We start from the raw sequence: 26,651 nt of genomic DNA on the forward strand, positions 1-26,651 counted from the left end.
AAGAGGTAGCTAAGAAGACTGCCTCATTTTCAAATCATCTGGAATGTTTTAGAGGGTCTGTTAAAGATAATGTGACTGTAAGAACTAGCACAACGTACACTGCTAGCTATAAACAAGCCGAAAGGGGAAAACAAGGATTTGGAAAAAAAGATCTAGAAGATGTAGCCTGTGGATGGTTGGAGTCCCTAATGGAACAGAGCGGAGGAGCACATTCATTGACATTCCAAAGGATTTGATAAATGAAGAGGTCTGGTTACCCAGACTAAGCAAGATTTGTCATAATAGGGGCTCAATAGGTATCCTTTCAATTAAATCTAAAACCTCATTTGATACTCGTATGATACTGGTTTGCTTTGCAGATTACCTAATGAAGGAGAGAATGCTTAGCATAGCTAGAGAAAAACGAAACTTTAGAACTAAAACAGTTTTCTCATTTAGTGTTATACCCAGACTTACTTTTTAAGATTGCACAACGCTACGGCATATGTGGGCACCAATTCCTGAAATTAAGGCAGGTGGGGCGTATATACATTGGTGCAGGATGTCGAAGAGGCTTTGGCTTTTATCTCAAAAAGTGAAGAAATATTCAAAAGTGTAGCTCATAAGAATTTTTGGGGTCTTCTTTAAGTATTGCTTGTAAGGAGGAGGAGGAGGAGGAGATAGTGGTAGAAAGTGATCGTTGATCCTCCTTCAAGTACAGAGCAGGATACATACCAACGTATTTGTCAAAGAAGAGGAGGAGGGGATTGACTATTAGTTAGCCCGCTGGTAGGAAGTCACCAACAGTCAAGGGAGAGTGCGGGTATACATGGGAGTTCTAGAGGGGAAGAGCGTAACGCGTCAATGGCTTGAGGAAAAATGTGATAGTGACCGGTTGGTTATATGAAATGAGGGCTATAAAAGGGGAATCAAGAGTTAGCATTTAAGGATTTTACACATTATGGGTAATAGAAACATTAAAATTGAAAATTATATATTTTTTAGCCGGAATGTCAATGGTTCAAATTGAAGACACAAGCAAAGGTTGGTAAAGAGTGAGATGAATAGATATGCAGCCCATAATGTATGTCTGCAAGAAACACTTATTGCGTATCCCAAAAGACTGCAATTTAGGCATAGTTTTATGAAAAATATTTTAGAGCTAGCCTGCTGGCAATAATGCACTTGGAGTGATCTACCAAACACTGAGCCTCTGCGAGTAGGTAGCCAGTAAGTTCAGGGAGAGAGATCTTGCATTGGTGGTTGGAAGACCAAAAGGGTTTGGTTAAGTACCTGAGGAGTGGCTGGATTGACTTGTGGATAATGGAAATGGTCTTGCATTAATGTATCTCTTTAACGAAGATCCCGTAGATTTCCCTGAGGACAGGCACAACTTGGTTATTACTTCTTACGCTAAATATGAGTTGAGCTGTATGGTCCTGGTCCCTTTGCAATTTGGCGAGTGTTTTCTCAGATATTAAGGACATGTGACCAGGGGCGTAACACAAGCCTCTGCAGCCCCCCCGTTGCGGGGGCCCCGTGCTCCAGGGGGCCCCGGGCCCCTCCCTCACTGTAAATACATCATTGATGTAATGGACCGTGCGCTGTGCGCACTGCAGCAGCAGGGGCCCTGGCCGGGGCCCCTGCGAGTCTTAGACATGGTGCGGGCCTCGACCGGGGTCCCTGAGGGTCTTAGAAATGGTGCGGGGGCCCCGGCCGGGGCCCATGCGTGAGGCACTTGCAACTTATAAATGTTATAAGGGCTCTTGAGGACTGGTGCGGGCTGCGAGGGCCCTGGTCGGGGCCCCTGAAATTGTTAAATGGTGCGGGGCACCGGCCGGGGCCGGTGAGGCTGGCAGCGGCTCTTGAAGAATGGTGCGGGGGGCCCCGGCCGGGGCCCCTGAAATTGACACAATGATAGGCGGGCCCCGGCCGGGGCCCGTGAGGGTGGCAGTTGTAAATGGTTATTCCGGCCTGGGCCCTGAGGCTCTTGATGCAGGAATGGTGCGGGGGCCCCGGCCGGGCCACTGAAATTGATACCAATGGTAGGCGGGGCCCGGGTGTGACTACTAACTGAGAACTGACTAAGGCTCTTAATGGTGCGACTGCGAGCAGGACTGACTGCGGGCGCCCGAGTCTCGAGACTCTTCAATGGAGTGGACGGTGCGGGGCCGCGGGGACCCCGGCCGGGGCCCTGAGGCAATTATAAATGGTGCATGGGCTCCGGCCAGGGCCCTGAGGCTCTTCAGAAATGGTGCCGGGCCGCCCCTGAGCAGGCTCTCTCTCTTTATATCAATCAATGGCGGCGGGGTGGGTGCGCGCTGGCGCGGCGCGCACTTGTTTACTCCGAGACGAGTCCTGACAGTCCTAACTTTCCGCCTTCTGTGACGCGTATGCGCGCGGGGCGGGGGGCAGGGCTGGCTGGTTTTCAATGCCCTCATTACATTTGTCGGGACAGGAACAACACATGCGCACACGCAATAAAAAATGCGCGTTCGATTAAGGTGTGGCATCAGGGGCGCGCATAGCCAAGAGAAGACAAAACCACGGCACGCTCAGTACTGTCCGAATTTTCGTCACCAGCGGGGCCTTTATTTGCCATAATTTAAATTGCCCGGCCCCGACCTCTATCTAGTTAGCCTTGAGCGTTGCGCCCCCTCAGCCCCTGCCTGCCTTCTGCCCATCCTCGGCACTCCCGCCGCCCTAACTCTGAGCTGCAGGCGAGGCCCAGCAGGCCCCCCAGCCCTCACAGGTCAGGTGAGCGAGTCTCTGAGTCTGACCCAGCCTAGGGTGTCACTGCAGTCCCGAAAAAAGTGCCAGGGCGCAAAACAGCCCGATAGAGACCCGTTTCGAGACAGCAAGCACATCGATGCTCACACTGCTCACTTCTCACTAGTGGAGAAGTAACGGCATGACGTCATGCCAGGTGAGTATTGTGGGGGAAGGGAAATCCCTTAAAGAGAGTCATTCTCTCTCTGGTCCCTTCTCTTTTTGAAATTCAGGAGCAGCAACATTGTGGTAGTGTCACCAGGGCTTAAATTGGAAGCTTTTTCAATATTATATGTAACAAGCCATAGTTGCAGCTTATTTATCTTATGCAACTAACAACCATTGGCAAAGCCAATAGTCCTTACTTGTAGGTATGATGTTACTTGTTGTATCATATATCTGGATACAATGACAGAAACAGCAAAATGCCAGTTGGATGGCAAACTATGCTAAACACAGATTTTTAGCGTGTTTTAAAGCCACGCCCCTAATTACACTGACCACGCCCATTTGAGAGACCCCCCCAGTTTTTTCATTCCACTTAAAGCCCTGCCATCAGGGGTGTAGTTGTTGGCCAGGAAATGTGCGCTCATCATGGTGGTGCTTCGTTTTTGCACTGCATGTGCAGCGGTGCTCTGTGACCCCAGTTTCTGCTTGTCTTGTCATTGCTTGTCATCCAATGTATCCAAGCATCCAAGGACAGGTGATGTGATGTGCGCAGTTCTTTGTGTTGCAGTTGGTATGGCATTTCTGTGCAGGGGCGGCTGGTGACATTTTAAAGTGGTGGGGCGCAAACTGATTAGCGAGTGCGGGCACCAGGCCACTCAGGCCGGCGGCGACCCCCCCCCCCACGTACACAACACTCAAAGAAATGTATTCACTCAGGCATACACACAAACACATCCATTCGCAACACTCTCCACCAAACATTCATGCATACACGCACGCTCGCACCAAACACTTTAAAATAAAAGAAAAACAAACACTCTTACCTTGCTGCCGGTCCCGGTCCGCGCCACCTCTGGGCTCTGCTCCCCACATGTCACAGGCTCACAGCGCCTCTGGCCAATCCTGGCGCCAGGGGCACAGGTACCTTCTCGCCCGCAGCATGCCCATTAGGGCTCCTAATGGGCATGCGCAACGTCGCAAAAAAACAAGTGCGCATGCGTGGGCACGGATAAAAATTCACCCTTCGTCCCCACTCATGCGCACTTGTGTTGCCGCCTGTACAATCATGTCAATTAATCAACATGACGCCAGACCGCCATGGCAGGGCGGTCTGACGTCATGTTGATTCATTGACATGATTATCACAAACGCTGAGGGAGCTGCGGGCGGCTTCGGGCAGGGGGGGCTACGCCCCCACGCCCCAATGGACAAACCACGCCTGTTTCTTCGTCCATATATATGAATGATCTAGCCTGATTTCTTTTGTTGTTTTGGTGAGATGGCATACACCACATAACCCACAGGGGGAGTGTCAGTAACTGGATGGCGGGTCCAAAGTGGGCGTTATTCTGACCTGGGAATTGCCCGGGGTCTTGCATGTATCAACATTAGTTGCTGTGTCTGTTTAAACGCAAACCGTGGAAGGAGGGTGTTGAAGGAACCAGAGTGCAGTATCAGCCAGTGTTTTTGTACAATCCTTTGTAAACGCTTCAAGTTGGGAGTGAAAGTGAAGATGTGATAATATCATCATTGGGCCTGGTTTTGGGTTCTAATATTGCTGCCCAGGACCTGTTTCTAGCTCTCTTGCGTACCTTGGTCATGGCCCTGGGGGGTTAGTTGCGCGCTCTGAGATTGGTGTTAAGTTCAGTGGCCTGGCCTGTAAATCATAGTCACTAACATTGCCGCATTTCTGTCTAAGGTGTAGAAATTGCCAGTTAAGGAGTTTGTCCCAGCTGCAACCCCTAAATGAAGTCCATGCCCCAGGCGTCTTTAATCCATTGCCAGGCTCTCCATTCACCTTTATCTCACTCTTGTGGGTTCCTTTTTTTTCCCTTTGTACTGTTTTCTGCCTTTCTCTTCCTCCTTCTATTCTCATTGTGCTCTCAGGAAATGTTTGAGAAGATAAAATCAGTGCCAGTCTCCATAAATGAGTGCTGGTGGGTACCCACTGGCAACCACCGGCTCAAATTAAGCGCTCTCATTCTTTTCATGTTGGCATTGTTATAAAACATCTTTACCTAACATCTGAATGCTTTCCTTTCTTGCAGAAACTTGGCCTAAAGGTAAAGCGCAATTTAAGGCTGTTGTTTTGCTGTCTACACTGTAAACATATATAATGTAGGTTTCATGTGACCAGCAGTATTTTATGCTTGTTGTTTTTTTCATAACGACCATTACAGTGTTATTTCTAAATCAGAAATTACTTCAAAAGCATCTTGTAAATAGAGAATAGATTTGAGACGGATATGTGACCCAGATATTAAGAAGCAAAACAAGTATTACAACTAGAGTACATTTTCATTTACGGTCTTTTTAGCTTGTGTCAGTGCTGTTGGCTTCCTTTTTTCAGTGATGGGTGGAATGATTGATCGATTGATTTATCTGGGAAGGGCTAAGTGAACATCCATTCATTTGCCGGTTCGAAAGATGCTTTAGTTGGCAAGTAATTATGGCGCTTTCATTGCAGGGTAATCTTCCATATGTGTGCAGGTTCAATAAGTAATACATACTTTTGGGCCCACAAGGAATTTGGAGGGGCAGGTCTGAAATGCCTCTGAACTGAATATTTTATTTAGCAATGTTAGCGTTTGAAGAGAAATGTTTTACATAACAGCGAACACAGTACATTTATCAACGAAGGTAGGGTTCTTAACATAATCTAGACAAGTGGAACCGCTTAAACGGATGAGTTACACCAGTGTGTAGATGTGCTGGACAGCACATAACTAATGCCAAAACGCATTTCTAACTAATGGAACATATAGGTGTGAAATGTGCACATTTGCAGCAAAATGCAGAGCGGAATCATACCTCGGTTTTAGGTTTCAGAAGGTGGTCTTTTAGCACTATTTGGAATGCTTGTAAAGTGGAAGTAGCATGAATGTTTGGTGGCAGGAAGTTCCAATGTAAAGTGCTGTGAATGTGCAAGGTCCAGAATTTTGATATGCCACAAGATGACCTGAGTGTGATTACAAGGCTGAGTTAATGAATCATAGATTTATAATAGATGTATTTTGGGATAAGATGTTAGAGAGCTGATCTGAGGCCAACCGTCGTACAGCTTTGTAAAGAAGAGTCATAATCTATTTCAACGGTTGACTGTTCTGAACATGATTGAGTTCAATCACTCAATCGATCAAACAGGACTTATAAAGCGCGGGGCCTTTATTTGCCATAATTTAAATTGCCCGGCCCCGGCCCCCACCTGGCTAACCTTGCGCTACCCCCCCTCAGCCCCTGCCTGCCTTCTGCCCATCCACTGGCGCCGCCCTAACTCTGAGCTGGAGGCCCCCCCAGCCCTCACAGTCACAGGTCAGGACGTCAGGTGAGTGAGTGTCTGCATCTGACCCAGCCTAGGCAGGAGTGGTTCGGATGGGGGCGAGGAGGACCGTCGCACTGTTGCGGGGTCACTCCGCTTGCAGAAAAGCCCTGTTGCGCAGTTGATTTTTGTTATTTTTTATTTACACATCTTGGATCAGTAAATAAAAAGATAAATAAAATGTCTCCCGCATCATTTAGTAGGCACGCGCATGGTGTTTATGCATGTGTACAATCAAGTCATCAAGCATGCATGTGCCTGCTGGATGCTAAGGGCGCTAGTACGTTGTGACATGGTAGGGCAAAGTGGTACATGGTGGGCCACGCCGGGGGGCGGGGGGATGCTCCATGTGCTTTGCAGGGGGGGGGGGGGGGCTCAAGTTTCGTGACGCCACTGCATGTAACATCAATATTTTCAAAAGGCGAGACTCTAGTATTACTTTAGTGTCATTTTGCAACTCAATCACTACCTCCCCCAACCTACCTATTCCACACTGCTACATTACCTTTCGATATAGCTCGTACACGGCTTGTACAGGCCTCTGCAAATGATTTCTTTCTGCCCAGGGCGCTATCCCAGCAAGCCACCGATCTAATTAACAACACAAATGTCTCAACCCCGCTCCGCTTTCAAACAGCAATTAAGTAGCAATTATTTCTTATTCTCCATTGTCTCTCTACCTTTGAAAAATTAAACGTTTCAAACACAACACAATGAACTATTTGTCTAACGAAGCATGGCTTGCAAAGCCATGCTTTCCCAGAATTTTAGAGACGGCCATGTATGCTTGCTTAGTTTGAAAGCTAGCGGTCTTTTGATCTTACCATGAATGGTTAATAATAAAAGGTTGGCCGCACAATGTTTGTCACTTTATCAACCCTTTATAATGAAATGTTCGGCCAGTGGATGTATGGCATGCATTGCAAGTATTTCATGCACAAGCGTAATTATATTTGATATTGTGTTTGAGAACACTACTTACCTCTTCTAATCATTCTGGCACTGTGAGGCTAATCCTTAGCGCTTAGGCCTAACTCTCCAAAGCAATAGTGTTTAGTTAATGTCAATAGCATTGACCATATGGCTAGGTTGAAAGGAGCCAATATCCAGATTTCTCCAAAAGTGGAGTTGAACAGTAAGAGACCACCTTTCACCCATGTGACATCAAGGTAAGTGATATCACATGAAATTTTCAATTTTTGCCCTGCCCTGCTACCGTACCCCTTTGCCCCCGTCACGATTTAACCTCCTCTGACTGCTCTTCAGAAGCACTGCACAAGCAGTAGCACTGATCCAGCAAGACAGCAGCACTCTTAGCTATGCAAAGCTGTCAGGAGTGGTTCTGGGGTTAGGACTTTTCTGCATGTTAAGGGCTCTTTATGGGGCACTTCAGGCTCAGTGGGTGCTGGGCTTTAGGGCGGCTCTGCTCTTTGGAGCATATCTCACCATTAACGATACCAGGCATTGAAAATGCACTCATCCAGGAACTATGGGCCGATTTATAATATGGCGGATAGAGGTTTGATAGTTAAGATAAAGGAGTAATTTACTCCATTGCTTTGACTGCACTGCACCTCCACCCACCAAATTATGAAATGACCGCCAAACTGACAGTCGTTTCTTAAAGTAGCGACAGGAAACGACTTCACTGTGGTTCCTGTGAATGCTTTTTACAGTTTGCTGTATGAATCTGCCAAGTATGATGGCGTTGTACGGCAAACTGTTTTCTTTTGTATTTTCAAAAAGAAAATACTGAAGTAGGATTTTCTTTTTGAAAAGAAAAAAAAAATGCTCCCCTCATTATAGGAGTCCTCTCCCATGGCGAGGGGAGCATTTTGTAATTTTCAATGCGCCTTACCACCACAGTCTTCCTGGAGGTAGCGTGCAGTGAAAATGAAACTCTAAATCTAAATTTGGTGAACAAAGCTAAAGGTAAAACTCGGCGTCCCTTACTCTGTTGGTCCGTCAGAGGGGTTTAATCATGGTGGAGACAGGGTAGACTCTGCCGTAATGGAACCAACTCTCCACCCATATTTAAATCTGGTGGGTGAACCATAGTCTTGGTGGTATGGAAACTCTGTTGCCCTTGCAACTGAATATGAAATATGAAATGAAATACCAGCATTTGTAAAGCGCACAGCTACCTCCGGAGAGGTGTCCCAGCGCTGGGGGCGGTCGGGAAGATTAAGTGAACTATTGCCCAGAGTCACAGGGTGCTGGGCTAACCTGCCACCAGGGCCGGTGATTGAACCGTGAGTCCCAGCGTTGCTGAGTCAGCCACCCTGGCCACTGCACCACACCTCTTCCACCAATCTATCTATCCCACTAAGATATGAATCAGGCCCTACTTTTTCCACTTCCCTTCTATTGGAAAGAGTGGGAGCTCCTGTCCATCCCTAAGACTTTAGAACCCTTGACCTGAAGCTGGTCTTTAATTCAAAACTTACATTATAGCAAAAATAATAACTGCAGTTGAGAAGCCCAGGAAATCCAACAGCACAGGGACTGTGTGAACACTGAGTGCTAATAGAGTCGTATCGGATATCTATTTAACTATAAGAACATAACTGCTTCATTTTATATGCATAAATGTGTCACTCACAGGGGAACATGGAAAGCACTGAAGTGTCATACACAATCACAATGTAGACATCGAAATGTTACACATCGCCAAGCTCAAAATTTGGCAGCAATGTAAAATCAAGTGCTATTTAATTTCCAACATTTTAGGCTTACGATTTTATGATTTCCTCTCCCATAAAGTGTGTGTGTCCAGCACACAGATTACTTGTGTTAATATTCAACTGCTGGCTCTGCACCAGAGTGCGTCAAGGTTCAGGGTACGACATTCTTCCCGTCCCTGCACAATCACACTCATCCCTCTACAATTGCTTTTAAAAGCAGAAATCCGATCTGAGGTGAGTGAGCGAGCTTCAAACTGGGCCAGGTCTGAGGCAGGGTCTTGGCGGTGCACCGATGGACCACCCCCGATTTGTGTCATCCTTTCACTGCCTCCGTAAAGTATTCCATATTGATCTGGGGTGGGAGTGTTTTTGTGGATGATCAAGCCCTGCCTCCAGACCAAGCAAAGCAATTTACTGTTTTTATGTTATGTTGTTCTATAAAGAAGAGCTTCTGGGCGAAGCGGATTTGAGGGTGGGCATGGCCCCGCCCCAGGTCAGGCGCAGTAAAGTATTGTTGCATTGTGGTGCACGGAGATGGACCAACAGCCACATTCATAGAGAAAGCCAAGCCAGAGGCCAGCAGGGGGTCTGGCTCAGCCCTCACTGCCAAAGCACAAGTCGAGACATCACAAATGTAATGTGCAGAATTAAAAAAAAAATGCTTTGAAATCAAAGAAAGATTATTTCTTCTACCCTTTGAAGGTTTTCAATTTAATTTGTGTCCTGCGTTACATTTAATAAAAATATTTGCTTCTAAACACAAATTCGGAAATCTTCAAGAAAACCTCTGTGCTCCGATACCACTGCTATCAATCAGCTAAGAAAGGTATTAATTTGTCACGTGCACTGTATTTAGGGCTGGTGTTGCTGTAATACATGACGCCTAGTGAACTATACTGGAGTGTTGTTTTTAGCTATAGCTATAGCTGTCTTATTTGCTTTGTGGTACTGTCAAATTGTTTGCTTAAAAAAAACAAGCATTTTCAAAGCCATCCGGTCTCACCTCTGCAAAGCAGTGCCAAAGTATTTGCTTTGATAGTGCTTGTTTTCAAGGTTTGTTTAGAAAACATTGATACATTTATTGCAAGCAGCCTCCTATCAACTTTGGCATGCTTCATGAACCCCTCTAAGTGGCATGGGTATGCCCAGACGTGGGCCCCATGCTCACTATGTCACTGGAACCAAGCTGTACCCAGCTGATGACCTCATAATTAGGGGGAAAACGGTCCTAGGTTGCTTATGCTCTGGTTCAGGGAAGACCTGCCTTGCCAGTTCGGGCTGGACTGTTCCCATGAGGAACAGGGTCAAGACTGATTTTCATTTGGCTGGGTCCAAACTGAGGTGGCCTGGTCAGCAAAAGAATGATAGGCTGTAGTGCTAAACTGAGCTAGTGCCAGTGGCTAGACTTATTGCAAGCAGCCCCCCATCACCTTTTGTGTGTTTGATGTACTGCCTGCCCTAAGTAGCATGGGTATGCCCACAAGTGAGTCCCATGCTCACTGTGCCACTGCAACCAAGCTGTACCCACCTGATGAGCCCACAACTAGGGCGAAACGAGTCCTAAATTGCTCATGTTCTGGTTTAAGAAGAATCTGGCTTGGCAGCTCAGGCTGGACTGTTCCTATGAGGAACAGGGTCAAGACGGATTTGCATATAGCTGTGTCCAAACTGAGGTGGCATGGTGAGCAAAGGAACGATGGGTTACAGATCTACCCAGGGCTATTGTCAGTGGTTAGACTTATTGCAGGCTGCCTTTCATCACCTTTTGTGTGTTTCATGTACCGCCCTAAGTAGCATGGGTATTCCCAGACGTGGGCCCCTGCTCACTATGTCACTGGAACAAGCTGTACCCATCACTAGAGTGAAACCGGTCCTGGGTTGCTTGTGTTCCGGGAAGATCTAGCTTGGCATTTCTAGCTGGATTGTTTCCGTAAGGAGCAGGGTCAACACTGATTTGCATATGGCTGGGTCCAAACTGAGATGGCATGGTGAGCAAAAGAACAATGGGTTGGAGTGCTACCTAAGGATATTGCCCGTGGTAAGACTTATTGCAAGCTGCCTTTCATCACCTTTCGTGTGTTTCATTGCATGGATATACCCAGGCTTGGGTCCCATGCTCACTGTGTCACTAGAACAAAGCTGTACTCGGCTGATGAGCCCATAACTAAGGTAAAACTGGTCCTGCATTGCTTGTGTTCCAGTTCAGGGAGGAACTGGCTTGGCTGTTCAGGCTGGACTGCTCCCATGAGGAGCAGGATGAGGACTGATTAGCATATGGCTGCTTCCAAACTGAGGTGGCATGATGAGCAAAAGTACGATGGGTTGGAGTGGTACCCTGTGCAATTGTTATTGCACGCAGTCTCCTGTCACCTTTTGTGTGTTTCCTGATTGATTCTATAAATCATTGGGCCCATTTTAGGTTGTCCTTTTCCTCCTCATTGTCCTGAAAAAGACCCACTGTGACATTTGTTGAGTAACACCGATTCATGGGTTGAAATGTCAACACCTCTTATCAATCCATGTCCTATAGTTTTAATCACCCCCAAGTTGGAATATGATTTAGTCTAGGGGTTTGATGTTAATTTGTACAAGGATAGACGTTCCTTGATTCATACATTTTATTCTGTTGCAATTTTTCCTTTCATACACTTTATCACTTTGTCACCTTTTTCACTTATTCACCACAAGTCACTCACTAGTTACTCTTTATTGTTTGAATTATTTATGTGACAGCCTCATATATAAAAATAAAAAAGAATATTATACTGTTTGTTTAAATCATACAATAACATTCTCGGTATGTTTCTTGGTACATATCAATTATGGCCTGCTGCTAAGAAATTTTTCATCTGACAGAACCAATTGTAGTGTGTTGTGTAAATGTCCAGGTTCTGAGGGACACAGGGTTACCCCATCACAGTTAATGCCCATGAGGAGCAGGGTCAGGACTGATTAGCATATAGCTGCTTCCAAACTGAGGTGGCACGGTGAGCAAAAGAACGATGGGTTGGAGTGGTACCCCGAGCTATCAATCAATCAATCAATCATCGTATTTATATAGCGTACTACTTACCCAGAGGGTCTCAAGGCGCTGGGGGGGGGGGGGGGATCCGCTACTGCTCGAACAACCAGGTCTTGAGTTGCTTTCTGAAGGCGAGGTGGTCCTGGGTCAGGCGGAGGTGGGTGGGGAGGGAGTTCCATGTCTTGGCGGCGAGGTAGGAGAAGGACCGTCCCCCTGTGGTGGCTCTGCGGATGCGGGGGACGGCGGCGGGGGCGTGGCTGGTCGAACGAAGCTGGCGTTTGGGAGCGTAGAAGTTGAGGCGGCTGTTGAGGTATCCTGGGCCTTGGCTGTGTAGGGCTTTGTGTGCGTGGGTGAGGAGACGGAAGATGATTCTCTTGTTGACCGGGAGCCAATGCAGATCTCTCAGGTGTCCGGAGATGTGGCTGCGACGGGGGATGTCCAGGAGCTATTGTTATTGAAAGCAGTCTCATGACACCTTTTGTGTGTTTAAACTAACAGTGGAGACACATATTGAGGCACCAACACTTGCACATGAGGGATGAATGGGGAACTATGACTAGGGATGCTGACACTGGGGCATTGATAAAAACATTCTAAGTTGCGGAATAATGGGTGTTTACCCTCCCCCGGTAAGTACATTGGTGGCACGGCGGCCCACATCTCCAGCAACATACTCATATTTTTTCACCACCAATTTGAAAAATGCACAGGTCTCTCTCATTGATGGCCAGCACCGACATACACTTTTAGACACAACTCCCGCCACAAGTTCTAGAATTGCGAACTTTAGAGCTGGGGAGCTACGTTCGAATCTTGGCATCAGCTCAACATCCTGTGATTCCAGGCAAATCGCTTTGTCTCCCCGTGCCTACCACAAATGAATGTGTTCTTCTGTAATGTAAATTGTGCTCATGCCATGTTTTCGAGTTTGTGCTATATAATATTGCAAGGAAAAATAAAGTAGGGAAACTCGAGTTCACACACTACTGAACGCGCAGTCTTAAGTGCATCAGCAGTACACTGTGAATCGGAGCGTTTCACAGGCCTGTCACAGATAAGAAATGCTATCAAACGAAATCCTACAAAACCATATACTACTGGCCGGCAGCAATTCATACCCATACAACGTCAGGACGGGCTGCTAGTAATGTTATAAAGTCAGTGGGTTATTGCTATTAAAATAGATATCCTTTCGTTTCTTGCAATTTAGAAGTTAAAATCCTAATATAGAATAGTGAGCTATTAGCTTGCATCAAAGAACTACATGCACACTGGAAAGTTTAGATTGGAGCACAGATTAATGTTTCAAAAAGGGTTAATTTGGGTAGAAATCGATTCTTAATATTAAAGAGAAACCCAACTATGGTGTTCCTTTTTAAATTCTGAGTTTGTGCTTCTCTAGAGTTTATACAAGCACTCTTAAACTATTCTGCTCACCAGTATGGATGTCCTCACTCCTACACCTTGTATCCCTCTGGTTTATGTAACATTTCCTATACGCTGAATTACAAATGTATGATTGTTTGTCTCTGTGTAATGTATGTTTGATGCAAAGTGCTTTGACACCCTACACTGATAGTAGGGGCGCTATATAACTAATTAAATGCATCTGCGGGGGTGTGCTTATGGAGACTTTAGGAGCACTGTTAAAGGGTGCTAGAGAGGGAATCCGTGGTGGAGATCGTCATTGGGGGGCACCAACAAATATTGTAGCACTGGGTGCCACCAGCGCTAAAGCCAGCCCTGCTCATCATGCTTTGGAAGCTTGATTAGCGCACAAAGCCTGTCTCACCATGGACAGCATGTCAAACAAACGTCTGCTAGAGGACTTTGCCTGCAGGTGGTTGCCACCCTCTGCCTGACTGCCACTGCCACACTCCTCCTCGCCTTTATCTCACTCTCTCTCCCTGTCTCCTTTTCATCTCTCACTCCCTTCCTCTCACCATGGCTTTCTCTCAATCCTGTCTTCCATCTTTTCCCCCCTTTATCTGGGGTGAACTACCTCTCTCTCACCACTCTCTTGTTCATGTTTATTTTCTTGCTGTATTTACCATATGCTCTGCCATGTAGCTTCTACTCGTTTAAATCACTCACGCTTTTACACTCGGGCTCTTGCTTCCCCTTCGCTCATCATCTACCTCTCAATCTCACCATCTATTTTCCTGTCTCTTGATACACTTTCCCTTTGTTTCCTCCTCCTCTCTCTCTTTTCTGTTAACATGATCTTTTCTATTTCTCCCAATTTTCCTTCTCAACTTTTCTGTCATTGTTTAAATTCCCCTCAGAGGGCTTCTTTCTTCTTACCCCTTTCCTCTCTGTCCCGAGTACATATTCTTCCACCCTTATCCATACTCCCTCTTCCTGTGAATGGGCTGAATGCCGCCAGTTCCTATTCAGAGCTGTTTAGAATTAGAAGAGAGCAAGGTGCAGGGAGCTGTGTTGCTGCTGTCTTTGTTTTCCAGAAGTTTAAAGTAAAACAGCCTGAAAAGGTTGTTTTTATCTAACCCGTCTGGGCCATAAACGGTGAGCCGTAACGAGCACCATAAGAGATGCTTTCTGTTTTTTGCAGAGACGTTTTAAGGCAAAGTGGGCTCTGACCCAGGGCCCAGCCTTTCAGGGGGCCCGCCGGCCCCCTAATAGAGACACCTCTGTTCTGCAGATAGTCTTGTCCTGATGACCTTAAATAATTCTTAAACAGATTGTAATAGACTCTCACGATTCACCCATATTCAAAATAAATTAAAGGAAAATGGTATTTGAAACAGACATTTTGCAGAGAAATGTTGCGTTTATGCTTCATTGTTTCAGATCAAAGCAGGACCTCACATATTCGTATGCCACAGAGATTATTTGCAGTCATTTTAGTGAGCTGCCGCTGTGTTACAATATTGAAAACACACCTCACTATCCATAAATATTAGATGTAAACGCATTTAGAATATAGGCTACTGTGCCTGTCCACTGTCAGCGACTTGGCCAAAGAGGGCATGAAAAAGCTGAAACTGCATCATCAATTCAAAGCTGTTCCGAACAGAGACCCCCAAAATACGTTTGGTCCAGGGCCCCCAAAATCCTTAAGATGTCCCTGTTTTTTGCCAGAAACTTTTCTGACTAGATGCCTTTTCAACGTGTCTCGTATGCCCTTCGACAACCACCAGTTCCTTCATACGCAATCCAATTGAAAAAAGAGGCCGGGGAATGGGGTTAAGCACAATTGCACCTATCCTAAGTACTGTTTTATATAATCTTTTAGGTGCCACGGATCGGAGATTCAAAAGCCCCTAAATCTCCTTTCAAAAGCCCCTAAATCTCCTAAGACAGAAACTGTCTTACTCACACATATAACACAACTTGGTCCAGCACACAAATTATATCACAAGTTTTCAACAGTAACCGCAATTATTATGCAAAGATATAAATCAGCGGTAGCAGAATCAGTGGTGTTGTTTGTAGCTCATTCTTTATTTATTCTTCAGTTAAAAAGACTGTAGCCGTAGTCAACCCGTTTAGTCCTTCATACGCAATCCTATCTGGTTCCTCCTGATAAAGAACATGGCGGCAGTGGCATGCAGATTCCTTATTGAAAGACGAGCACGGGATTGTGAGTGCTGCAGCTGTTCGAAGGCTTGCAGTTTAGCTGATAAGCTCAGCCAGAAGTTGTGAAAAACGTGCGGAGACCGCTGTACAGCAACCCAATGCTGCCATCATCTTTTCTCTAGCGTGTTGTCATCTGTCTTATTCTCTGAAAAAGTAGGACTCGGCATATGGGGAGACTGGAACAGCGTTTCATCCAGTGTTTAATTTGAGCAGTGAGCCGGTAGTTTCCGGTAATCGGCACCGGCACTTAATTTTCAACACCTGCACTTATGACAGTCTGCCACATGGTGCCACTGCTTATCTAACTTAGAGATGAGCACAACGTTGTGTATTAATTCAATACACATTAAACAAGCATTTACAATGCAATGGTCTCGGCATCATTAAAGGTAGAGCTATTGGCATTGCTCATGACATTTCTTTTTTTTTCTTTGAATCATAAATAAATGGCATTGTCATTTACATTGTCAATACACAGCACTCTGCACTCAACAGCACACACCACTCTGAACTCAACAGCACACACCACTCTGCGCCTGCACTCACTACTCTGCACTCCCTACTCTGCCCTCACTACTTTGCACTCTGCCCTCACTACTCTGCCCTCACTACTCTGCACTCTGCCCTCACTACTCTGCCCTCACTACTCTTCCCTCACTACTCTGCCCTCACTACTCTGCCCTCACTACTCTGCACTCTGCCCTCACTACTCTGCACTCTGCCCTCACTACTCTGCCCTCACTACTCTGCCCTCACTACTCTGCCCTCACTACTCTGCACTCTGCCCTCACTACTCTGCACTCTGCCCTCACTACTCTGCCCTCACTACTCTGCCCTCACTACTCTGCACTCACTACTCTGCACTCACTACTCTGCACTCACTACTCTGCACTCAGCCCTCCCTACTCTGCCCTCACTACTCTGCACTCACTACTCTGCCCTCACTACTGTGCCCTCACTACTCTGCCCTCACTACTCTGCCCTCACTACTCTGCACTCTGCCCTCACTACTCTGCCCCCACTACTCTGCCCTCACTACTCTGCACTCTGCCCTCACTACTATGCCCTCACTACTCTGCCCTCACTACTCTGCACTCTGCCCTCACTACTCTGCCCTCACTACTCTGCCCTCACTACTCTGCCCTCACTACTCTGCCCTCACTACTCTGCCCTCACTACTCTGCCCTCACTACTCTGCACTCTGCCCTCACTACTCTGCACTCACTACTCTGCACCCACTACTCTGCACTCACTACTCTGCCCTCACTACTCTGCACTCACTACTCTGCCCTCACTACTCTGCCCTCACTACTCTGCCCTCACTACTCTGCCCTCACTACTCTGCACTCTGCCCTCACTACTCTGCCCTCACTACTCTGCCCTCACTACTCTGCACTCTGCCCTCACTACTATGCCCCCACTACTCTGCCCTCACTACTCTGCCCTCACTACTCTGCACTCACTACTCTGCCCTCACTACTCTGTCCTCACTACTCACTACTCTGCCCTCACTACTCTGCCCTCACTACTCTGCCCTCACTACTCTGCCCTCACTACTCTGCACTCTGCCCTCACTACTCTGCACTCACTACTCTGCACCCACTACTCTGCACTCACTACTCTGCACTCACTACTCTGCACTCACTACTCTGCCCTCACTACTCTGCCCTCACTACTCTGCCCTCACTACTCTGCCCTCACTACTCTGCACTCTGCCCTCACTACTCTGCCCTCACTACTCTGCACTCTCCCCTCACTACTCTGCCCTCACTACTCTGCCCTCACTACTCTGCACTCTGCCCTCACTACTCTGCACTCACTACTCTGCACTCTCCCCTCACTACTCTGCCCTCACTACTCTGCCCTCACTACTCTGCAGTCTGCCCTCACTACTCTGCCCTCACTACTCTGCCCTCACTACTCTGCCCTCACTACTCTGCCCTCTGCCCTCACTACTCTGCCCTCTGCCCTCACTACTCTGCACTCACTACTCTGCACTCTACCCTCACTACTCCGCCCTCACTACTCTGCCCTCACTACTCTGCCCTCACTACTCTGCCCTCACTACTCTGCACTCTGCCTTCACTACTCTGCACTCTGCCCTCACTACTCTGCCCTCACTACTCTGCCCTCACTATTCTGCCCTCACTACTCTGCCCTCACTACTCTGCACTCTGCCCTCACTACTCTGCCCTCACTACTCTGCACTCACTACTCTGCACTCAGCCCTCACTACTCTGCCCTCACTACTCTGCACTCTGCCCTCACTACTGTGCCCTCACTACTCTGCCCTCACTACTGTGCCCTCCCTACTCTGCACTCTGCCCTCACTAGTCTGCCCTCACTACTCTCCCTCACTACTCTGCCCTCACTACTCTGCCCTCACTACTCTGCCCTTACTACTCTGCACTCTGCCCTCACTACTATGCCCTCACTACTCTGCCCTCACTACATTGCCCTCACTACTCTGCCCTCACTACTCTGCCCTCACTACTCTGCACTCACTACTCTGCACTCTGCCCTCACTACTCTGCCCTCACTACTCACTACTCTGCCCTCACTACTCTGCCCTCACTACTCACTACTCTGCCCTCACTACTCTGCCCTCACCACTCTTCCCTCACCACTCTGCACTCACCACTCTGCACTCCCCACTCTGCACTCCCCACTCTGCACTCCCCACTCTGCACTCACTACTCTGCACTCACTACTCTGCACTCACTACTCTGCACTCTGCACTCTGCACTCACTACACACACGATAACGGCAAGTTACCCGGGCTGTGCCCAGAGGCATTAAAGTCTTTGACAGGTGCTGGGCACACTCACTTGCCTGAGCTCATGGTTACCTTCCACTGCAGGCTGCACACTGCACCACTGTGCCAAGAATGCCCACTGCTACCTTTTACCAGCACCCGCTACTTATTGGGGGCATTACACTGGCCCTGTACTTATAACTAGTTCGGGGCTAGTAGGCAAAACGCACTTTTCCAAAGCTGCTTCATGTTTATAGTCAAAGGCGACCAAAGCGCTGCGAGGCACAGTGGACTACCCTTACAAACTAATACATTTTAAGAATGTAAAGCTCTTGCACCAAAAGGCATATGCCTACCAGGTGGCATTCACTACATAAACGCTCATAAATTCACTACAAAATAAATAAAAAGGTATTTAGGTGGACTGTTTAATCCCCTCTGGACAATCCAGTGCCTTGACATGTTTGAATGGCTATACTTTCATGCAAAAACATTCTCAAGTAAATTGCTTCTACACGCTGAACTGAATGGTCTGATTTTGTTACATATAGCAACTAACAGTCTACCCAACTTTGTTTCTAAAAAACACCTCTTTATTGAAGCGGATCGTAATGCTCGGCACATGAAAGCAATTTGCCCAGGAACGCACTTTCAAATGCATTTTGTTTGAATGAATGCAGTTGTGAAATAAGTAGACTGTTATAATCGATGTCGTGATGCTCAAGCAGTAGTTTATTTTTGATTCTGGCTGCTTCCGAGTTGTCAGTGTAGGCAGTGGCCATAACAATGGTACAATTGGGTTGCGTAGTAATTTAACCAGGTGAATAACTGTGAAAAGTTGCGGGCGCCGCATAAGAAAGATTTTGAGCACCGGGACTTATTTTTCTACAAATTAAGCACTGCTTACACTGTGGCATGGAGTCATCCTGCTCAGCTCTCGGCCTCGCGAGCGCGCCACTCCAGGCATATGTTTTCAATTATCTCCGCCGTGATGACGAGATAATTCAAGATATATGGCCTTCTGCTCTTAAGACCAAGCCTTTCACGTCTGCCCTACACGGAAAGAAAACACAAGAAAAGCACGAACGCGCGCCATTCACTGCAGACTGGTGAACGCGCCCACAACATCTGCATTACATTATCTCGGCACCCTGACAGCTCCTAATTGAAATTAATGCACTGCTGTGCGTGTAACCACACAGAAAATGCCAACATGGCGACCGACAAATTACATTAAGCCTATAGCGTCAAGGATAATAAAAACACAGCACAGCGAAGACGAATCACTATGCAGATGCCAAAAAAAACGCGTGCGCACTAAGGAATGTGGCAGCCCGGACCCCTAAAGAAACTTTTTTTTTTTTTGATAACATAAGAGCTCGGAGCTCCGCCTCCACTGCTGACGCAGGGTTGACGTAGGCCGAGCCCTAAAAATGACTACTATCTGCCCTCCAGACCATTCTTATAGCTTTGGAGGTCTGGAATAATCTGAATTGTAACACTTGTAGGAGTGTGATGGCTAGTGGTTGTGCTGGTACTCTTGTTTGTAGCGGCAATGGGTGGTGCAAGGTGCAGAGGCCTCCTGCCAAGGGTCCTGGCACTTATGCTTTTTACAAATGAAGCACTGCTTTCATCCAACCCTTTCTCTGTATGTCACAGGTTCGGGTGATGTCAGAATTGCAGTGTCCACCTTCAGACACTGCAATTCCTACTACAACGCCTCAGAAACATCGGAATCCAAGGAAAAGCACTGGACTGGATCACCTCGTTCCTTGCCGGAAGAACCCAGAGAGTCCGCCTCCCACCATTCAAATCAGAGGCCACGAAAGTCATCTGCGGCGTACCACAAGGATCCTCACTCAGCCCCACCCTCTTCAACGTATACATGAGCCCCCTCGCGGCCATCGCACGCCAACACAACCTCAACATCATCTCCTACGCCGACGACACTCAACTGATCCTATCTCTCACCAGAGACCCTAACACTGCCAAAACCAACCTGCATGACGGAATGAAAGAAGTAGCCGACTGGATGAAACACAGCCGTCTGAAACTGAACTCAGACAAAACAGAAGTCCTCATCCTAGGCACCTCCCCCTCCGCCTGGGATGACTCTTGGTGGCCTGAGGCCCTTGGAAAAGCACCCATCCCGACAGACCACGCACGGAACCTAGGCGTCATCCTGGATTCCTCCCTCTCGATGAACAGACAAGTCAACGCCGTCTCTTCATCTTGTTTCAACATTCTTTGCATGCTCAAAAAAACATTTCGTTGGATCTCCACCGAAACTAGAAAAACGGTCACCCACGCTCTGATCACAAGCAGACTGGACTACGGAAACACCCTTTACGCCGGTACCACCGCAAAACTCCAGAAAAAACTCCAACGCATCCAGAACGCTTCAGCCAGGCTCATACTAAACATCCCGCGTAAAGAACACATCTCTGGTCACCTGAAAAACCTCCACTGGCTCCCTATCAATAAGAGGATTACTTTCCGGCTCCTAACCCACGCACACAAAGCACTCTACGGAATCGGACCCGAATGCCTCAACACACGACTGTCCTTCTACACCCCCTCCCGCCAGCTACGATCCTCCAACCAAGCCCTTGCCACTGTACCTCGCATCAACAAAACTACCATGGGAGGTAGATCCTTCTCCTACCTGGCAGCAAAAACCTGGAACTCACTTCCCACTCACCTTCGCCTCACTCAGAACCACCTAGCATTTAGAAAACAACTTAAAACGTGGATATTTGACAAATAATTTCCCACCCTTCTTCAAGCGCCTTGAGACCCTCTGAGTATGTAGCGCGCTATACAAATTTTTGACTTGACTTGACTTGACTAGACAGTAGCAAGATCAGAAAGGGCAGCCATTTCTCCTACTCCACCATCTCTTATTTCATCAAAGGCTCTGGTGGGGCTATCATAATCTGACCGCACCCCGACCTTTGACGGAAGAAGAAAAGGTGAAGTGCAAGGCAGCAGGACCGGCTTTAGCGCTGGTTGCGCCCAGTGATACAATAATTTTTGGCGCCCCCAACAACCCATGACCGCCTCCTCGGATTCTCTCACCACCACCGGGCAAAAGTGCCCCTCATCTCTCCAATCGTAAGTTATTGCTAAATATAGCCCCTCCTCCCCCTTGAAGTCAGCGCCCATTCCACAGGTCAGCGTCCATTGTGAGCGCACCAGTCGCACTGCCCTAAAGCCTGCCCTGAAAGGCAGATTTGTGACATGTCTCCTAGGGACCCCGACAGGGCTGGTGATCCCTGCGCCCAGAGGGGTTTTAAAGTAGAGTTTTCTAACTGCTCGCTTGGCCGTTTCTTTGTGGAATGGAGGGCTGAAAAAGCTTAATCTCTGCCTTTCTCCACACATGTCGCAGTGAAGGTGGATCGGCAGGGCTGGCTGGTTTCCATGGCATAGTGCAGAGGCTCAATCAGGCTTGCACAAGCATCTAACTTTTTACTGGTAATAAAAGGCCGAGAATAGGTGGGCATAGCCCCAAAACCCTCATAAAGAAACCGCCGCTGTGTGTGATACTGACACTGGGACAATTAAAGTTTCATAGGACACTGGGACACTGTCAAAGACACTGATGTGAGACTACTGGCACTGGGACACTGACGAGGCACAAACTGCACAGGGACACGATGATATGGAGACACTGGCACTCTTACAGGAAATGTGACATTTTGGCAATGATGTGGGAACACTGATCACACAGATATTGTCACTGACACTGCCATTGGGAGGCACACTGTGACGCTGATATTAAGACATGGGGGTTCTCAGTGTCCCTAACAAGGTCACTGAAAGTTACACAAAGTCACTGGCACTGGGACAGGATACCAAAGGGACACAAACGTGTGGACAAAATGACTAGACATGTGAAATAGACCAGGAGACCATGGCCACTTGGGTCAATGACATAAGAGCAAACAAGTCTATGGTACCCACTAAACATTGTTATTTAACAACCCATAGGACCAAGAAAGCAAAAATCCTAGCAAATGCTGTTCATCAGCAATACTTCTTAATTTTTTATTCCTATACAAAAAAAGCAGGCTAGCATCTTCCAAATACAATGACGCCTCATTCCTGCACAAAATAACGCAAATCCTTCCTTATGCCAAGTTAGGTTCCCAGAATGCACCTGGTCGGTTTCGAGCACAGCGAGAAGGCCACATGCTTTTTGCGACTAAGAAAAGAAAAGGGGCTTCAATCCGGCCAGGCATGCTGCCCTTGAAAGAGGAGAAGGGGTACTCTTTCCCTTGTTGTTTGAGCTTTCTCCATCATTTAAATTAGAATGCCTGCAGACTGCCAGTCAATAACGTAGCATTCTGCAGGCAGCCACCTAAAGCAGTGGTGGCTCCTCCGCTGAGGCGGAGGAGCGTCACCCCACTGCTCTCCGAGCAGTGAAAAGAGGAAAACATTATGATAACATAACGTTATTAGCATTTTCTTTTTCCTACTGCCGAGGCTCCAGGGGGCAGGACTTGGCCCCATGACGCCAGAGCACTGCAGGGGGCAGAGTGGTGACACTCCAAGTGCGCATGACATTTTGAATGGCCCGCTCGGGCCGTCCAAAACAGTCATGCCCACTTGCCAAGTTCTCCATCCAGGCTGCTTTACAGCCTTGGTGGAGAACATGCCCCTGGTCTGAGCGCCGAACTATGGTGCTCAGACCAATCACAACGCTGTGATTGGGCAAGACTTGGGAACCCAGGTCCTTCCTGCTGCCGGACTCCAGACAGGAAGCAGACAAGAAAATGAAGAGGATCAGAGGAGAGTGGGCTGCAACACCATCCATAGCTAGGTAAGTGTTATTTTATTTTTTATATTTTTAATTTCCCCCACCTATCCCCCACCATCTGGGTCTGGTAGCAGCCGCTACTGAACTAAAGAGAAAGATTCTAGTACAGAATGAGGATCTAGACTCAAAATGTATCACTGTCATGCCCTGTCAGTGGTTTGGGATCCAAGCAGTGCTTAATTTGTAAAGATATTGGCACAGGGTCCGGATGTGTTTTACTAGGAGGCCATCACAGTGTTACTGAATGCCAGCACTACCAAATACCTAGACTGCTTTTTTTTTTCCAACTCATGCCCCTTCCTTCCACTACCATGCACTTCCTGTCTCTTTTCTTACTCTTTGTCACCGTTTCCCTATTTTCCTCTATTGGCTATGGTATCGCTTGCCCTCTTTTGGTCTGGGTCAAAGTTTGATGATGAAACTTAAATGTGGATATCCAAAAACGAGTGCTTGCCATCCCCATCCACCTCCAACCATCCACAAAAATCACACACACGCCCAAGGCTCTGGCACGATGGATGGGTGGCTGTCTGGCTAGTTCTAGCTCCGTTTGAGTAGTGAAAGTTGTCACTTTACGACAGTTACTCTCTCAGCTGAGCACGTGTTCCCCAAATAACCTGTGCCTACCTCATCTTTCGGTACAAAAGAGGGTGGTGATGGACGGAGCATCTGAATCAATCAAACACTCACACCCAGTCAATAGATCTGGGTTTAATCCATCACCGTTCTTTAGCCCACTCTGCCACCCCAGTTCAGACATAGCTATATCCAAATCAGTCTGACCCTGTGCCTCATGGGAACAGTCCAGACGGCTGGAATGCCAGAAACCGGTCCTCGGAAGCTTGTTTCCGGTCCAGGGAAGGCATGGCTTGGCAGTTCGGGCTGGACTGTTCCCATGAGGCACAGGGTCAGACTGATTTGCATATAGCCATGTCTGAACTGGGGTGGCAGAGTGGGCTAAAGAACGGTGATGGATTAAACCCAGATTTTTTGACTGTGTGTGAGTGTTTGATTGGTTCAGATGCTCCATCCATTACCACCCCCTGTGTACCGCTACCTCATCTTTCAGTCTTGGTGACTGTTCCATTAAGGTCTCCCCCGCAGGAGCCAGGTACCGTCATCACAGCGCTGACAGACAGCGGAACTATATCTTTGTATACATCATGTCTGTGTACTCACAACTATTCCAATGTGTTTAGAACTGCCTTTGAAAGCTATTCAATTATTATCAAGGGCTGTTATTAAAATGAACCACGAAATGTAGTATATATCATAGGCCAAGTCAATAATCCCCCAGGAAACTGGGTATACACAAAGATCTATTAATTAAGAACAAAATCCCAGGAGACAATAATGTAAAGAAATGTATTTAGCTCACTGGGTACTCAAGGTAGAAGTGAAACTTTAGAAGATATGATCAGAGTCGCTTAGTCCTCCTGTAGGGTAAAATACTGTGTGAGGGACCTTAACCACAAAGAGTGAAGCTAATACCAAAAATTAGCCATATGCATACTTCCACAAGAGACAAATACTTTCCGTCTCTATTAAGGAAAAAAAACAATGCCCAGGATGAAAATACTGCAACAACAAGATGATGATGTATTGAATGTTTGAATTAATCTCAGCCACTGGTAATTGCCTAGGGCCACACTTCAGTCCATAATTTTTTGCGCCCCATTGCACCACAGTTAGGACTCAACCATTTGGAAATCAGTCTTGTACCTGCTCGAATGGGAACAGTCCAGCCCAAACTGTCAGGGTTAAATCCTCACTGAACTGGAACACAAGCAACCCAAGATTGGTTTTGCTCTGATTGGGGTTCCTCAGTTGAGCGTAGCTTGGTTCCAGTGGCACAGTGAGCATAGGACCCACGTCTGGGCATACCGTCATGCTTAAGGTGGCAACAGTAACAACAACAAGGTGATGGATGGAATGCTTTAATTAATCTCAGCCACTGGCAATCACTTGGGGCTGCACTTCAGTCCATCATTTTGGGATTGGGATCTGGCCCGAGCAATTATCAGTGACTGAGATTAACACAGAATTAATCAGCCACCAAAAGCCCAAAGCATGAACAAATATGAAGTTTAAGGTCAGAGGGTGAGAGATGCCTAAATAACGTGTGTCACAGTCTTCATCTTAAATTGGGCAGAAACCTGGCTCGGAATAATGCAATGGGACCCACCATCATGAAACAGAAAAATCACAAGGAAACTGATTATTGTACTTGACTGTCTAGGAGAATAAATCAATCATTTCAATATCAGTTTTAGTCAGGTGCGCAACGCCCATAGGGTTCAAAGGGCTTCCGCTGAGACAGCTTCCCGGGCACATACACACACCGTTTTTGAGCTGCTGTAGGCTGGCTAGTCTGGCGCCCGTCTTATTGCAGCCGCACCCGAGTACTTCACAGGTCTTTAAAAGACCATTTACTTGTTAGCTACGCTTTGTTGTTTTTCACCCCTTCTTAGAGCTCCTGCATCTCCACTCTGCTTATTGCTTGAAGAATTAGCCCCGCCCCCCTAAAGTTTTAGTACGCAGCCACAGGCAGAGTAGATGTTGCTCGCACAGTGTCCTTGGGATGCCACACTGCAGGGACACTTGGGAGCGGGCGAGTGTCCAGCAAAGGGTTCAAGCAAGCACAACGGCACTTGCAGCCCGGGCCGGTCCTAACGGACACCCACAATAATCGGTAGCAAGGGAAGCCTGAAACCATGAATGCTGAAAACTTGCGTAAGGGGCACATTGGACAAGGTTAGTGCTGTCACAAAAGACTGAACCAAACAGAAAGTAATGTAGGATGTATATTGACATAGAGGATATGAATGACCAACCAGTAAGTTGGGATATGTATAATTCATGTGTGAAATAAAACTGTGGCCTTTCTATGCACCATATCATGTAGTCACTGGAATAATTAATGGGGGTAGGAAAGGACGCTTGTGGGGAGGACACCCAGGGTGAACAGGGGAGCGTGCCCCTTGGTAGGGCTTACTTAAGGTCTTTTCTAACAGTGTCAGTTTGGCATATTCATCTGTTTTCTTTCATTGCGAGTAACCGATCAACATCATGTCTTCTAGTAGAACTTGTGGATAATTTGAACCAGTGGGGTAGCGTGGGTTGCCAGCGCCCGGGGCAAGCCAAATTGTGCGCCCCTAAAAATGCCTGCAAGAATTTTGCACCCAGGGCATCCGCCCGCTTTGCCACTGTTTTCAACACAAACCATTTAATTTAATTTCCAGAGTGATTTAAAGTTTTACATTGTTTCACTAAGGGGGCATTTTGTATATTACATAAAATGTTAGATTGTGGCATCGTCCCTCTTGTTATGTTTTTCCAATGTATTTGGGGTTATACAGATATTCAGTATAATGTATTACATTTTTAGAAGCACAGTTTGAGTTTCCATTCTCTGCCATTGAGATTAGATGTTTTTACAGTTCACATAATACTGCATACCATACATTTGTTAGTAGATGATGACCCGTAATAGGATCAGGACGCCACAGCTAGGAAGGAGACACTTTTTGTGGTTCCTT

The 26,651-nt window shown here is 47.2% G+C and overlaps 1 protein-coding gene across 3 annotated transcripts in view; it reads left to right on the forward strand.

Moving 5' to 3' along the window:
- The first annotated feature begins 9,078 nt into the window (after positions 1-9,078).
- LOC147732512 (palmitoyl-protein thioesterase ABHD10, mitochondrial-like) overlaps positions 9,079-26,651 on the forward strand; it is an 81,754-nt gene continuing 64,181 nt past the window's right edge. The window contains exon 1 of one of the 3 annotated variants that reach the window (XM_086957045.1): positions 9,079-9,153. The gene's annotated coding sequence lies outside the window, so the exon portion shown is untranslated. The other 2 variants (XM_086957047.1, XM_086957046.1) reach the window with 2 other exon arrangements.

This window comes from Lissotriton vulgaris, chromosome 2_1, assembly GCF_964263255.1.
Source record: "Lissotriton vulgaris chromosome 2_1, aLisVul1.2, whole genome shotgun sequence".
In the NCBI taxonomy this organism is placed as follows: domain Eukaryota; kingdom Metazoa; phylum Chordata; class Amphibia; order Caudata; family Salamandridae; genus Lissotriton; species Lissotriton vulgaris.